General features: G+C 41.5%; 1 protein-coding gene across 1 annotated transcript in view; it reads left to right on the top strand.

Moving 5' to 3' along the window:
* Nucleotides 1–13,966, top strand: part of LOC140188092 (nuclear receptor ROR-beta-like) — a 119,112-nt gene that overhangs the window by 60,715 nt on the left and 44,431 nt on the right. The gene's annotated exons all lie outside the window — the stretch shown is intronic.

The raw sequence follows: 13,966 nt of genomic DNA, 5'->3' as shown, positions 1-13,966 counted from the left end.
TGTTAATGTAATAATCTCTGAGAGTTACAATGCCAAATATAAGTCTTAACATGGGGTATGGAGCCAGAAGAAACCTACCAGCTATTTTAGTTACAGATCATGAGTAACTCACCACCAATACATCCACATCAACCATTCCTCTCCAAGGCACCTTTCATCACCCACGGTCCATTTACACTTACACTCCATACCTTATGCCTACACACTTAGTCACTATCATATTGTGCTTTAATCTGCCCTGCTGCTACCTAGAAGAGTTCCTCTTGCCAAAAGTCACTTTGTCATTTTATCATTTCCTGTCAGAGTCACCTCATATACAGATACTCCTGCACCTAAAGTAACTAGGTTTGTAAGCTGATTTTATGTGCGTATATACAGCTACACTCAGTTACTTGTACATTATAACTTATGGGATTGTTTTTATATTTATATTGATTGTGTTTTCTAAAATCTTTTATATTGTGTTCTTTATCTTTTTGTTATTTTCTTTTTTAATGCTGCATCTGATCCGGGGTAACGATCATTTTGTTCTCCTTCACACTCGTCTACTAAAGAATGACAATAAACAATCTTGAATCTTGAATAAGTGGTATTTATATAGTAAATTATGGGAGAAATCTTCACCTAACCTGTACAGTTCACAGTCTAATTTACGGATGGAGCTTGTTACTATTTGGACAGCAGCATTGAACTTTCACTTTCTAGTTTCTGGGTCTACCTCCTAACGATTTCACTGAAATGAAAATGTACCATTGCAGATATCCACTTCGCGGCCTTGCCGTTCATTGCAGCCTCGAGTAAAGCAAATCCATATTGCATTCTGATCAACCCTCTAGAACTTATTCTCTTCCTCTTAATGAGTTATGTTGCAAAATGAATGCAAGTAGATCGGTACCAACTCAATTATTTTGCTGAACAATACAATTTGGAAGATATTTTTAAGCAGGAAGTGCTTTGTTGAATTTAACTACAAAAGCTGTATGCCACATGACTCCTCATGTTTTCAGTATTATTTTATTTATTTTTGTATTTGCACATTGGTTGTTTGTCAGTTTTTGTGTGTAGTTTTTCATTGATTCCATGTATTTCGTTGTTTATAGTAAATACCTGCAAGAAAATGAATCTCAGGGTTGTATATGGCGACTTTGATAATAAGTTTACTTTGAACTTCGTTTCCTGTCCAATCAGGATGCACAACCAACAGCTTGATTATTCTTGTACTAGCTTTGTGTAAACCCTCCTCACTTCCAGTCGAGGGATAGAAGTACTCTATAAAGATACATATTTAATAAGCAAGAAACTTAAATCTAGACTCAAATTTAACTTGTATCCCTATAGGCTTTAGCTTTTTTAATCACCTTGTGGACTATTTGTGTATTTGAGCTCAGAGGAGGCTTCTGTTTGTCATTTTTGTTTGAATTTTGTTCTTTACTTCATGATCCAATTTGAACACAACTTAATGTATGGTTTCTGCCTCCTTCCTTTCCAGTCCTGATGAAGGGTCTAGGCCCAAAACACTGACTGTTTATTCCTGTCCGTAGATGCTGCCTGTCCTTGCTGTGTTATTCCACCATTTTGTGTGTGCAGTTCGTGAGGGATGGTTCACCATCCAGGCCCAGCCCATCGCTTTCAGATAGAACATAAAATAATAGAACAGAACAGCACAGGAACAGGCCCTTCAGCCCACAATGTTGTGCCAAACTGACTACGTTAATAATCAAGTGGCCAACTAAACTGACCCTTTATGCCTACACAATGCCATATCCTTGCACTTAGCTCACATTCATGTGCCTATCTAAGTTTTTCTTAGAAGGCCTTAATGTATCTGCCTCTACCACCACCCCAGGCAGCATATCCAGGCACCCACAACTCTCTGTTTTAAAAAAAACTTGCACTGCACATCTCCTTTGAATTTACTTCCTCTCAACTTAAAAGCATGCCCTTTTCCATCAGATGTTTCAACACTAGGAAAAAGATACTGTCTGGCTATGCTATCTGTGCCTCTCATAATCTCTTAAAATCTCTACCTGATCTCCTCTCAGCCTCAGCAGCTCCAGAGAAAACCACCAGATGATTTAATCTACATGAACATCTTAGATTCTGCCATACATTTTAACCAAATGTCTCGATTTCTGGAGCCTCCACTACTCCACTATGACTTTTATCTTACACTTGTATGATCTTCAGTTGCTGAATGTGCTAACATTACAAATACTTCAACCTTGCTTGGAATGGCACGTTTTCTTATTACTGGCACTATTATGACTGGGTTTTGTTGCTGAGGATCTCCACCAGCAGGAGCTACAGGACTCTTGGGTCTCACACCAACAGGTTCAGGAACAATTATTACTCTACACTGATCAGCTCCTGAACCAGCATGGAAAACTTCACTCACCTCAACTCTGAACTGATGCCACAACCTGCAGACTCACTTTCAAGAAAATCTACAGCTCATTTTCTCCGTATTATTTATTTTTTCATTTGCACGATTTGTCTTCTGTTGTCAATTAGGTGTTTGTCAGTCTTTGTTTATGTACAATGCTGTGCAAAAGTCTTAGGCACACATATATAGCTAAGATGCCTAAGACTTCTGCACAATATTGTATTTGTCAGCATGGAGCAGAGAGCGAGTTTATAAATCTGGTGGGAGCATAGGCTGTTGGGAATGCCGAGGGCGGAGCACCATGGAATGGGTGTGGGACACATGACAGAGAAGGATTGCCAGAGGCAGGCAGACACACCCAGCCATGAGTCACCAGGTAAGCTGATTTGATTCCAAACAATTGATTTATTGATCATTACAGAAGGTATTTCTGGTTCTTCCCACTCCCTCTCCTCTCCCTTCCCCTTTTCCCAACCATGATTCCCTTCTCCCTGCCCCTTCCCACTCGCAGTCCACAAATATCAGAATCTAGCAGGCAGCCATCGATCCCAGGGGATCATGGGTTTGTGCCTCTGGTGGACTGTGTCCTCTCCAGGTTGCAAGCCTGGGTGGGAAGATTTAAAGAACCAGCTGTTACCTATGCAGGGAGTTCCCCCTCTCCACTTCACTTGCTCAAGGAAAGGGCAAGTTTCGATACAACTTGGCACCAATGTTGTTGCCGAGGTTGCCAGAGTGAAGTTGTAAACAACATCAAACTGCCTTGGGGACCTCAGCTCCGGATTTCTTCCTCAGGGTTTACTCTTGAAACCTTTCCCATGGGTGGGTATGGCTGCAAAGCAATGGAGGTATAAAATCAGAGTTTTCCTTCTCCTAGGCGGGCTGCCGTCCAAGGCTGATGAGCCCCACCTGCCCGAGGCAACTGGTTTTGAGGCGCCAGTGGCCCGCCTGTGCCCCTTCTTTTGTCAGTAGAAACTGTTCCACCAGGCCTAGTAGCTAAGCCACATGTGACACCAAGAGTTGGACTTGGTTGTCAGAGGCTGTTAGAGATGCACACCATTTGGAGCACTTTATAGGAATGGGAACTTATCCCCCCTCCCCCCCCTCCCCCCCCCCCCGGCTATGACAACCTTAGGAACCTATTAGAATCAGGTTTGTCATCACTCACATATGTCATGAAATTTGTTCTTTTTTTGCGGCAGCAGTACAGTGCAATACATAAAACTACTACAGTACTGTGCAAAAGGCTTAGACATGTATATACACTATGCCTAAGACTTTTGCACAGTACTGTAGAGTTTTTTAAATTCTATTGTGTTTTCTGTAAATGCCTGCAAGAAAATGAATCTCAAGGCAACATATAGGTACTTTGATAAAAATTTACTTTGAAGTTGGTAAGTCAGAAATGAACAAAAACAGCATGTGAGGCAGGATCACTGGAACCACTGATGGGAGAGTGAGGAGGTGGGGAAAGAACAGCTCCCAACCAGCCTCGCTGATTCAGTGAATGAGTGAGTCTGCTCAGTGCTCCTTGCTCTGCGCAGCATGGTGGAGGGGTGTTAGTGTTGGAGAGAAGGCATGCAGATATACTGTATTCTGTTCTTTTCCCGCATGGCCAAAGGTGCCTGCAGCCCTGGCAAATCCATCCTGTTGGTCTCCCAAACACTCATACAGGATGACTGTAAATCAGTTGTTCATATACTTAGTGTCACAGTGACATTTTTGACTCAACTGCTTCTTTGCTAGAAACCATATCCAGTTGCGCAACACTCAAGTTCTTGAGTAAGACACACAAAATGCTGGAGGAATTCAGCAAGTCGGGCAACATCTATGCAGGTGAGAAAACAGTTGATGTTTCTGGCCAAGACTCCTCAGCAGGACTAGGAAGTGGGGACAGAAGCTAAAATAAGAAGGGGGGGGGGGAGGAGGAGGAGGAGGAGTACAAGCTGGCTGGCAGGTCACCTGGACTCACCTATTACCTGCCTATTTGTACTCCTTCCCCTTGCCCCCTCCCCTACTATCTTATTCTGGCTTCTGCACCCTTTCTTTTCAGGACCTGATGGAGGGTCTCAGCCTAAAACTTAGGCTGTTTATTCCCCTCCATAGAGGCTGCCTGACCTGCTCAGTTCTTCCATCATTTTGTGTGTGTTCCTCAAGACGATCATCAGCTGCAGAATCTCTTGTGATCTGCTAGTGTATTCTTGATCATCTATTCATACACCTGGGGATAAGGTGTGGAACTGTCCTGAACATCAGCAAGTAATTGGCCAAATGCTGCTTTCGGGTGAAGGTTGAATGTTCCTACAGTACCTGCTTCTCGAGAGATGTCTGAACTTTCACCAACTTCATGTCAAGTGAGATGATTTGAGGGAATGAGTATATTTCTTGGGGAATGAAAACAAATTTAGAACAAAGTTATGATGACATAAGGCCTCAAGATCTTAAACTTACATTACACCTTTATTGTGGTAAAATATTCCAAAAGACTGCACTGCTGTACTGAGAGGCAAATGGACACCAAATAAATGAAGGGGTTATTTCAGAACAAGGGGTTTAAATATAGACACTGATTAAAGCTGTGTGAATTTCAGAACACCACACCATGGAATAACTGCTGAGCTACCATGGCGCCCAAACTACTTGATGAAAGGTAGTTACTATTACCTTTCATAAAGTTTGGGAAACAGAGTAAGTGGAAAGTGAGGACAACAATAGAAATAAACTCTTGAGACAAACCCTGACATAGAGAGCTCAGTTCCTCAAGAGTGGATTCATTGGTGCACATGTTTTGTTCAAGAATGGCTGGCTGTCTTGGCTTTGAATTGTACACAGACATCGGTGAGGTCCCATTTGTGATCTTGCTAACTCTGTGTGGTGGATAACAAAAGGATTGTCTTCTACAAGATTTATCTTGGGTTAGTAATTTAGTGAGATTTTGGAGTCTCAGCTCAGGCCACTATTTTGTTTGCTTCAGCACAGTTTCCGTGGCCTTTTCAATCGAATCCGTTTCACAAACACGCCATTTTGTGATCTCCAATTCGTATTTGACATTTTATGACCTCTGGGTTGTGGTGATCAAGCACTGTGACTGCTCCAATGCAAATGTGTGCACAGTTCCCTGTCATTGATAGAGTGGGTGCCTTCAAGCAAACGTAATGACTTTCTGATGATACATCAATTACAACAAAGGCAGAAAATACTGGAAATACTTAGTGGGTCAGGCAGCTTCTGTGAAAAGAGAAATCAAGTTGACATTTCGGGTCAGAATCAGCATCAAGTTTATTGTCACTGACATACCAGAACTAGGGTAGTTCGTAGTGGCTACATATGTCACTACTACAGGGCGTGACGACCCTGCCTCACACGAGTCCCGGGCTCAGCTGGCTCCGGCGGACAGTACCCGGTATGGGCCCCTATCCAGGGTTACGGATCCCACTGCCTTGTGGGTATCTTCGGGAGAAGAGAAGGCTAAGGAGTAAACCCTACACAAATCCGGAGTGGGGCCCCTAAGGCGGTTGGATGACATATCACGTCACCTCCCGGCAGCTCCTGCAGCCAAGCTGATGCCAAATGTACTGGTTCGCATTCCTTTTGACCACATCCATGAGGCCGAGATGGGGATCTTAATGTCTGGGCAGCCCAGGATCCATTACTAGAACTAGAGGTCATGGGTTAAGGGTGAAAGGTGAAATGTTTAAGGTGAACATGAGGGGGAACTTCTTCACTCAGAATGTGGTGAGAGTGTTGAAAGAGTTGCCAGCAGAGGTGGTGGATGTGGATTTGATTTCAACATTTAAGAGAAATTTGGATAGATACATGGATGAGAGGGAAATGGAGGCCTATGGTCGAGGTGCAGGCCAAGGGGACTAGACAGACTAATAGTTTGCTACAGGCTCTTTGGGCTGAAGGGCCTGTTTCTGTGCTGAAGTATTCTATGACTCTGACTTTATATGTTGTGAAATTTGTTTTGTGGGAGAGGTACAGTGCAATAATTAAAAATTACTAAAGTTACCATAAGAAATATTGTAACTTGCAGTAATTTATCATTTGTATATATTAATAAATATTTATAAAAAATAAATAGTGCAAAAAGAAAGCAAAATAGTGAGGTAGTTTTCATGGACTGTTCAAAAATTCAATGGTGGAGAGGAAGAAACTGTTCCTAAAATGTTGAGTTTGTAATTTCTGGCTCCTGTACCTCCTCTCTGATAGTAGCAATGAGAAGAGAGCATGTCCTGGTGTTGGCAGGCTAGTGTCCATGATGGAGTTAGTTGAGTCTACAACCCTCCGCAGCTTTATCCGATCTTCCGGTTTAAGATGGCGCTGGTGAATCTCAGCTACCTCTGGCTGGTGGCTAATGAGACAAAGAAAACAACTGTATACTTTGATAATCTTTTTCTGATCATTGCAAGCAATAGCATGCAACTTCCCTTTGGACTTGGAGGTAATTCAATGTGGCAGAACTGAGGCAAGACGAGGCAGGGGGCTCGTTGCTGAAAGTGAGGAAGACCCGAGTTTCAATTGATTTAAGTGCCAGGCTGAATTGGAAAGGTCAGGGACAGGCCAAATCAAGTGGCAGGGTCTAAGCCCCAGAACGTATCAAAGCGACTGAACCCAATGTTTGAATGACAATTTAGGCACTTGGCTGAATCGGAGAAGTCGGTTGCAGGCAGAATTGAGGTGGCGGGGTCCAGAACCTAGAGCGTATCAAGGCAACTGAACCTGAATGGGTGAAGATTGAAGCACTGGGCTGAATCAGAAGGTTTGGGTACAGGGTGAATTGAGGCGGTGATGTCCAGGTCCCAGAACGTATCAAAGCGACTGGAGCCGATGCTTGGACAATTTCAGCACTGGGCTAGATTGAAATGGTCAGGGTGTCGAGGAACAGGCCGGTTCACTGCTCCACTTTCTGCAGAACTAAGGGTCTAAGGACAGGACTGTCTTTGTGGACTTCAGAATGCTACTAGCTTGCATTTATTGTTTGTTTTTTTTCTCTCTGCATGTTGGGTGTTTGATGGCCTTTTTTATGTTTTTTTTCTGGGGGGGCGCTTAACTATTGAAGAAAGTTTGAAAGGCTTATGTTTATTTTTTGCTTCTATTGAGTCAGGTTTACTGGACTTTCTCTTTCACACTGGGATATAAAACTTTGTTTTTTTTAACTTTCTGGCCTGTATTTTAATATAAAGGTATATTAATACCTTAACACCTGTATATATAATATATATTGTATCTAACAAAGTTCAAATTAAATATATCATCAAAATACATATAAGTTGAGTGAACTTGGCATTTTCTCCTTGGAACGACTGAGAATGAGAGGTGACCTGTTAGAGGTGTATAAGATGATGAGAGGCATTGATTGTGTGAATAGCCAGAGGCTTTTTCCCAAGGCTGTAATGGCTAACACGGGGGGCATAGTTCTAAGGTGCTTGGAAGTAGGTACAAGGGGATGTCAGAATTAAGATTTTCACACAGGGAGTGTGGAACGCACTGCCAGCAAAGGTGGTAAGGCGAATACAACAGGGTCTTTTAAGAGACTCTTAGATAGGTACATGTCCGAGCCTTGAAAATTCCTGGAAAGATGTATTTCAAACTTTTTCTGTACTTTTCAATGTCAGCTTTAAGCCCAATCCTTTGACTGCCTTGTTTGATATTGTTGAGGATAGTGCTACAAAATTGAAACCATCTAATTTGTGGGTATTGGCCTTTATGTCTCTTATGGCCAGGAGGGCGATCTTGCTCAAGTGGAAGGAGGCTGCCCCGCCCACTCATGGTCAATGGCTATCTGACATTATGTTGTGCCTTGATCTGGAGAGGATTTGTTGTCCGATTTCTGATTCTAAACCTGATTTTCTAATGTTATGGGGACCCTTTCTGAATTATATTCACAATCTTTGAACTGTTATTAAAGGATGGATCTGAGCCATTATTATTATAATATCATATGGTAAGGTATTTTTCTTTTTTCTTTTTTTTTTACGAACCAGCTCATTTTGGTAGTGGAGGTAGATTTTCTTTAATAAAATACAATTATTTTATTCTATTTCGTTTCATAATTCAATCTTATTTTATACATGATTGTTTTGGAATATGGGATGCTGTGATCATATTACTGTGACTTAAATGTAATGTAATTCGTACTATTTACTTGTATCCTAATGAATTTTGTATTTGTATTCATGTAATTTACATAGTATCAATAAAAATATTGAAAAAGAAGATAAGTACATGGAGCTTAGAAAAATAGTGGTAGGGAAATTCTTGGCAGCTTCTAGAGTATGTTACATGGTCGATACAAACATGTGGGCTGAAGGGGCTGTAATGTGCTGTAGATTTTCTACGTTCTATGTTTCATGGCTGCCTGTTGGGAGACGAATCTCAAGGTTGTGTAATGTATACATACTTTGATAATAAATGTACTTTGAACCTTTAAACTTCCAACTTGTGCATTGGCACTGCCACACTAATCGGTAATGCAACCAGATAGAATGCTGTCCATGGTACATGTGAAGAAATTTGCTAGAGTTTTTGACAATGTGCCAAATCTCCTTGAACTCCTAGTGAAATACAACCACTGGTTAAACTTCAGTCTGAAATATTAACTCTCTTTCTCTGTGAACAGATGCTGCCTAATCTGCTAAGCATTTTGAGCATTTTCTGCTTTTGTTTCAGATTTCCGTTAGCTGCAGTATTTTTTTATATTTTCATGCAAAGGTTCAACTTGATTGCAAAGTTGCAACTTTGACTCAGCCTATTGCAGGAAAGCAGGTCTACTTTCACAGATTGCTGCAACGATAAGTACTTGTCCATTAAGTTACACTGAGCACTTCATTTCACTCTGAAACCTCAGCAGAGTAGGCCTTCAATTTGATAATACAGTCTGTTAACAGTCTCCTACACATTATCAAACAACATCAATTAGCACATCAGTTCATGGTCCTCATTCAGTGCAGTTACTCGGAAGCTTATCTGTTCATTGCTGTTACTGTATGTGGAAGAGGTATTGCATAATGTTTGTCATTGTATGAATGAAATCTAAACTACAAAGATTTTCTTTTTGTTGTAGTTTTGAATTATAGTTCAAATTAAAGTTTAATTGTCTTTCAACCATGCACATGTATACAGCTAAAGAAAATAACAGTGTTCTTCCAGGGCCAAGGTGCAAAATAGACGACATACAGTCACACACAGCACATAAATACAGTCACAAAAATAGTATTAGCACAAGTCCCTGAGCAGCATGCCCTGCAGATTTATGGTGCATGGGATGTTGTTCTGGAGCCATGCTTCTGTAAGACCAAGTACGCAGCAGTTCCTCATCTCCCACGGCCGCAGATGAAGGCAGTTCAGCTTGTCTTCCAGGGAGTGAACACTGGAGAGCAGGACTGACGAGGGAGCTGACCTGCACGAGTCATCTCCCTACCCAGCACAGATTCCAGCGTGCTGAATTTGCTTTGGTTTTTTGCCTTAGCATCAGATCGGCAATCTGGTTAAAATGTGATCCTTTGGTAATGAAAACACCTTGCTCTACAAAACTGATGAGACTGAGGTGAGAGGTGGCTGCTCTGTGGCACCTGACTGAATTGGTCTTTAACTGCCTGCTTGGAACTTTGTCTTGTAGTCATGGATTTAGTACAGCAATTGTACTGGTCGCTCGCTTGAGGTGGACAAAATTCTGAGCTGCTTCAATGCCAGTTCCAGTAACGTGGTCATTTATTTGCTAAGTCAAATTTACATAAGATTATTTGACTTGGAGTCATAGACACATACAGCACAGGAACAGGCCCTTCGGCCCATCTGGTCCTTGCCAACCAGGGTGCGTCTATGCTCATCCTATTTGCCTGCATTTGGCTTTTGTCCCTCTAAACCATTCCTATCATATCCCTGTGCAAGTGTCTTTTAAATGTTAACTTACCTTCCTCAACCACTTTCTATGGCAGCTCATTCCAGAGCCTTCCCCCCTCTCCATCGGCTTATTCTGGCTTCTTCCCCCTTCCTTTCCAGTCCCGATGAAGGGTCTTGGCCCGAAACATCAACTGTTAATTCCTCTCCTGAGATGCTGCCAGGCCTGCTGAGTTCCTCCAGCATTTTGTGTGTGTAGCTCATTCCAAGTACTGGCCACACTCTAGGTCAGGATTTCCCAACATGGGGTTCATGGACCCCTCAGTTGATGGTAGTAGTCCATAAAAAAAGATTGGGAACCCCCTGCTCTATGTGAAACATTTTCCCATCAGGTTCCTATTAAATCCCCTCTAGTTCTTAATTCCCCTCTCTTAGGAAAGAGGCTGTGCACATTCGCCCTGTCTATGCCCCTTATAGTAGTATACCTCTTTTCTATAACAGGATGACCAGAACTGAACAGAGTATTCCATATGTGGCCTCACCAATGTCTTGTATAACCACAACCTAACACCCCAAGGCACACACTTACCATTTCAGGAACAGCTTCTTCCCCTCAGCCATCATATTTCTGATTGGACAATCAATACATAGTAATTTACAGTTTTTATTATTATGTGTTGCTGCTGCATAACAACAAATTTCACGACATATGCGAGTGAAATTAAACCTGATTGTGATTCTGATTCTGACCAATTAACCTACCTGGAATGTCTTTGGACAGTGGGAGGAAACCGGAGGACCAGGAGAAAACCCAGAGGAAGGCGTACAGAGATTTTTTATAGAACAGAGAATGCTCCTAGGTTCCTCTGTTCTGCATCGCTCCCCAGGGCCCGCCCTTTTTGATCAAGCTCATTCATTTACTAATCCACACCCAAGGCTATTACATATGGTATTATAATTGCAATTCAAGGATAAGTTCTTTAATTAATATATTCCCTAAGTAATTCCTTATCAAGAATTTACAGGATTCGACATCTTAAAGGCTTTGGATTGGAGTCTTGGACGGGCATCTTGGTTGGAATGGGCCATTTGGGCCAAGGGGCCTGACTATGTGCTGTAAGAAGTGTTCATCTGAACCTTTGTATATGAAGGATCATACATTATGTGAATCTGTTCACAATTTTATTTAATACTGAGAAGGAATTTCTTCAGCCAGAGGGTGGTGAATCTATGGAATTCATTGCCATAGACGGCTGTGGAGGTCAAGTCATTGAGTATATTAAAAGCAAAGGTTCATAGGTTCTTTGATAATAGGAGGTCAAAGGTTATGGGGCGAAAGCAGAAGAATGAGGTCAAGGGAAACAATAAATTAGCCATGATTGAAAAACAAAGCAGACTCAACGGGTTGAATGGCCTAATTCTTCTCTTATGTGCTATGGACTTATAATGTAGATCCAACAAATCAGTTCAATGGTAGAATTTCTTCTAGCGGGCCTTATAATATGATGCATGATTTTCCAGAAAGGTTTCTGAATATGTGAAGTGTCCCAAGTTGTTAGTTTTATTTCTAGTTTTCTAATATCTTGGTATTTAAGTATTGCTGTTACAATTTCTCGACTACTTTTTATTTAACTGATCGTCTTAACCAAATTTGTTATTAGTATGCATGTCAAAAAGGTCTGGTTTACCACTAGAAAATGCCTTTCAGATTAGTGATCATGTGCTCAGTTGCAAAGTCACTGACTATTTCAGAAGAAAAATTGTTACAATTATATTAAATGGAATCTGTAAAAGAAATAAAAAGTAGCATGTCAGAAGTAAACAAAGACCCAAATGATATGGTTTCATGCTTTGCTTTAGTAATTCACAAGAGATGTTTGTGTGCTCAGAACAAAACCCCTCAGTTGAAAATATACATGCTGTGACCACTTTATTATAAGTTCATGGCCTTCTGCTGCTATAGCCCATGCACTTCAAAGTTCGACATGTTACGTGTTCAGGGATGCTCTTCCGCACACCACTGCTGTAACACATGGTTATTTGAGGTACTGTTGCCTCCCTCTTCCCCCACCCGCCACTGGCACTCCTTCCCTGCTACCTGTCCCACACCCTTCCCAAGGTACTCCATCCTCACCATTCCCAACATCCTTTGCTCCCATCAGATTTACAAACTCACTCTCTGCTCCACATTGACAAATACAATACTATGCAAAAGTCTTAGGCACCCTATCAATATATATGTGCCTAAGACTTTTGCACAGTACTGTGTATGTGTGAATGCGGACCAGTATGAATGCAGACACCTCACAGGAGGCACGGACTGGGTACAGCACAATCCAGCCCATTAGGTTTATCTCATTATAAAGTCTACAAACAGAGAAGCATCCACTTCAAAACTAGTTCCATCTTTTGATGTGTAGTTCATTAATGTTCTTCAGGGAAGGTAGTCGATTATTCTTATCTAGTCTCGTGTACCGTTGAGAAACCCAACCAGATTGATTGCTAACTTCCAATTAAGGTAATAGGAGATGGGTAATAAATGCTTTGGGTGGCAGGGTGGAGATACATCTCTACCAAAGGAGGTGTGAGATGTTCCCTCCGCTAGCCTGCAGATCACCCTTGGACAAGGTGTAGCAGCTGCTTAGCACCCCTCTGCCCACCGCCACTGCCGATCAGAGTCACTTGAAGCTTCGGGAGCAGGTGGTTGATGGTCATATGAGCACCTGGTGCATATCACGTCCTGGTTATCCAAGCACTTACACCAGGCAGACAACCGCTGAAGAGTATTGTTAATGGCCAGGTCACCCATCTTGTCAAGACACTGCCAAGAAGAAGACAATGGCAAACCACTTATGTAGAAAAATTTGCTGAGAACAGTCATGGTCATGGAAAGACCTTAATCATCCACGTCATATGACATGGCACATAATGATGATGGCATTGCCATAAATGTCCACATACTGAATGAATAAATTTTAAAAAGCTTCCTTGCATACAGTGGGATGTGCAGAGTAAGATGATTTATACAGCTACAGATTCATACATTTGCCTATTTTATGTCACACTACATGGAGCACTGTCGCTGGAAAGCAGCATCCATCATCAAAATCCTCCAGCCATCCAGGCCATGCTTTGTTCTCATTGCTGCCATCCGAAAGGATGACGAAGAGCCTTGGGTCCCACACCACCAAGCTCAGGAACAGTTATTGCCCTTCAACCATCAGGCTTCTGTACCAGCATGGATAACTTCACTCACCTCAACTCTGAACTGATTCCACAACCTATGGACTCATTTTCAAAGACTCTACAACTCATGTTCTCAATATTTATTATTTATTATTTTGTTTTTTTCCTTTTTTGTATTTGTGCTATTTGTTGTCTTTTGCACACTGATTATTTGTCCATCTTTTGTTTCATAAATTCTTTGTATTTACTGTGAATGCCCTAAAGAAAATGAATCTCCGGTTAGTATATGGTGAATATCATATGTATGTACTTTGAAAGTAAATTTACTTAGAACTCTGAATATATGTACATCACATGAACTATGACAATTGTTAACCAAGTAAGTTTTGTCTTGCTTTCTTTTTTGAATATCGAGAAGCGGAATATAATACTAGGCTGTGGTTTGGTATAATTTGTCCATGAGTATCTGGAGTCTAGGGTAAACAAGTTATTCCTTTTCATAGAACATTAATTTTCTAGGTTTGGTTTGCCTTTGAACTTAACTGTGAAATTATCATT

The sequence above is a fragment of the Mobula birostris genome, chromosome 26, assembly GCF_030028105.1.
Source record: "Mobula birostris isolate sMobBir1 chromosome 26, sMobBir1.hap1, whole genome shotgun sequence".
Lineage (NCBI taxonomy): Eukaryota > Metazoa > Chordata > Chondrichthyes > Myliobatiformes > Myliobatidae > Mobula > Mobula birostris.
This window is presented reverse-complemented; position numbering and strand designations above follow the sequence as displayed.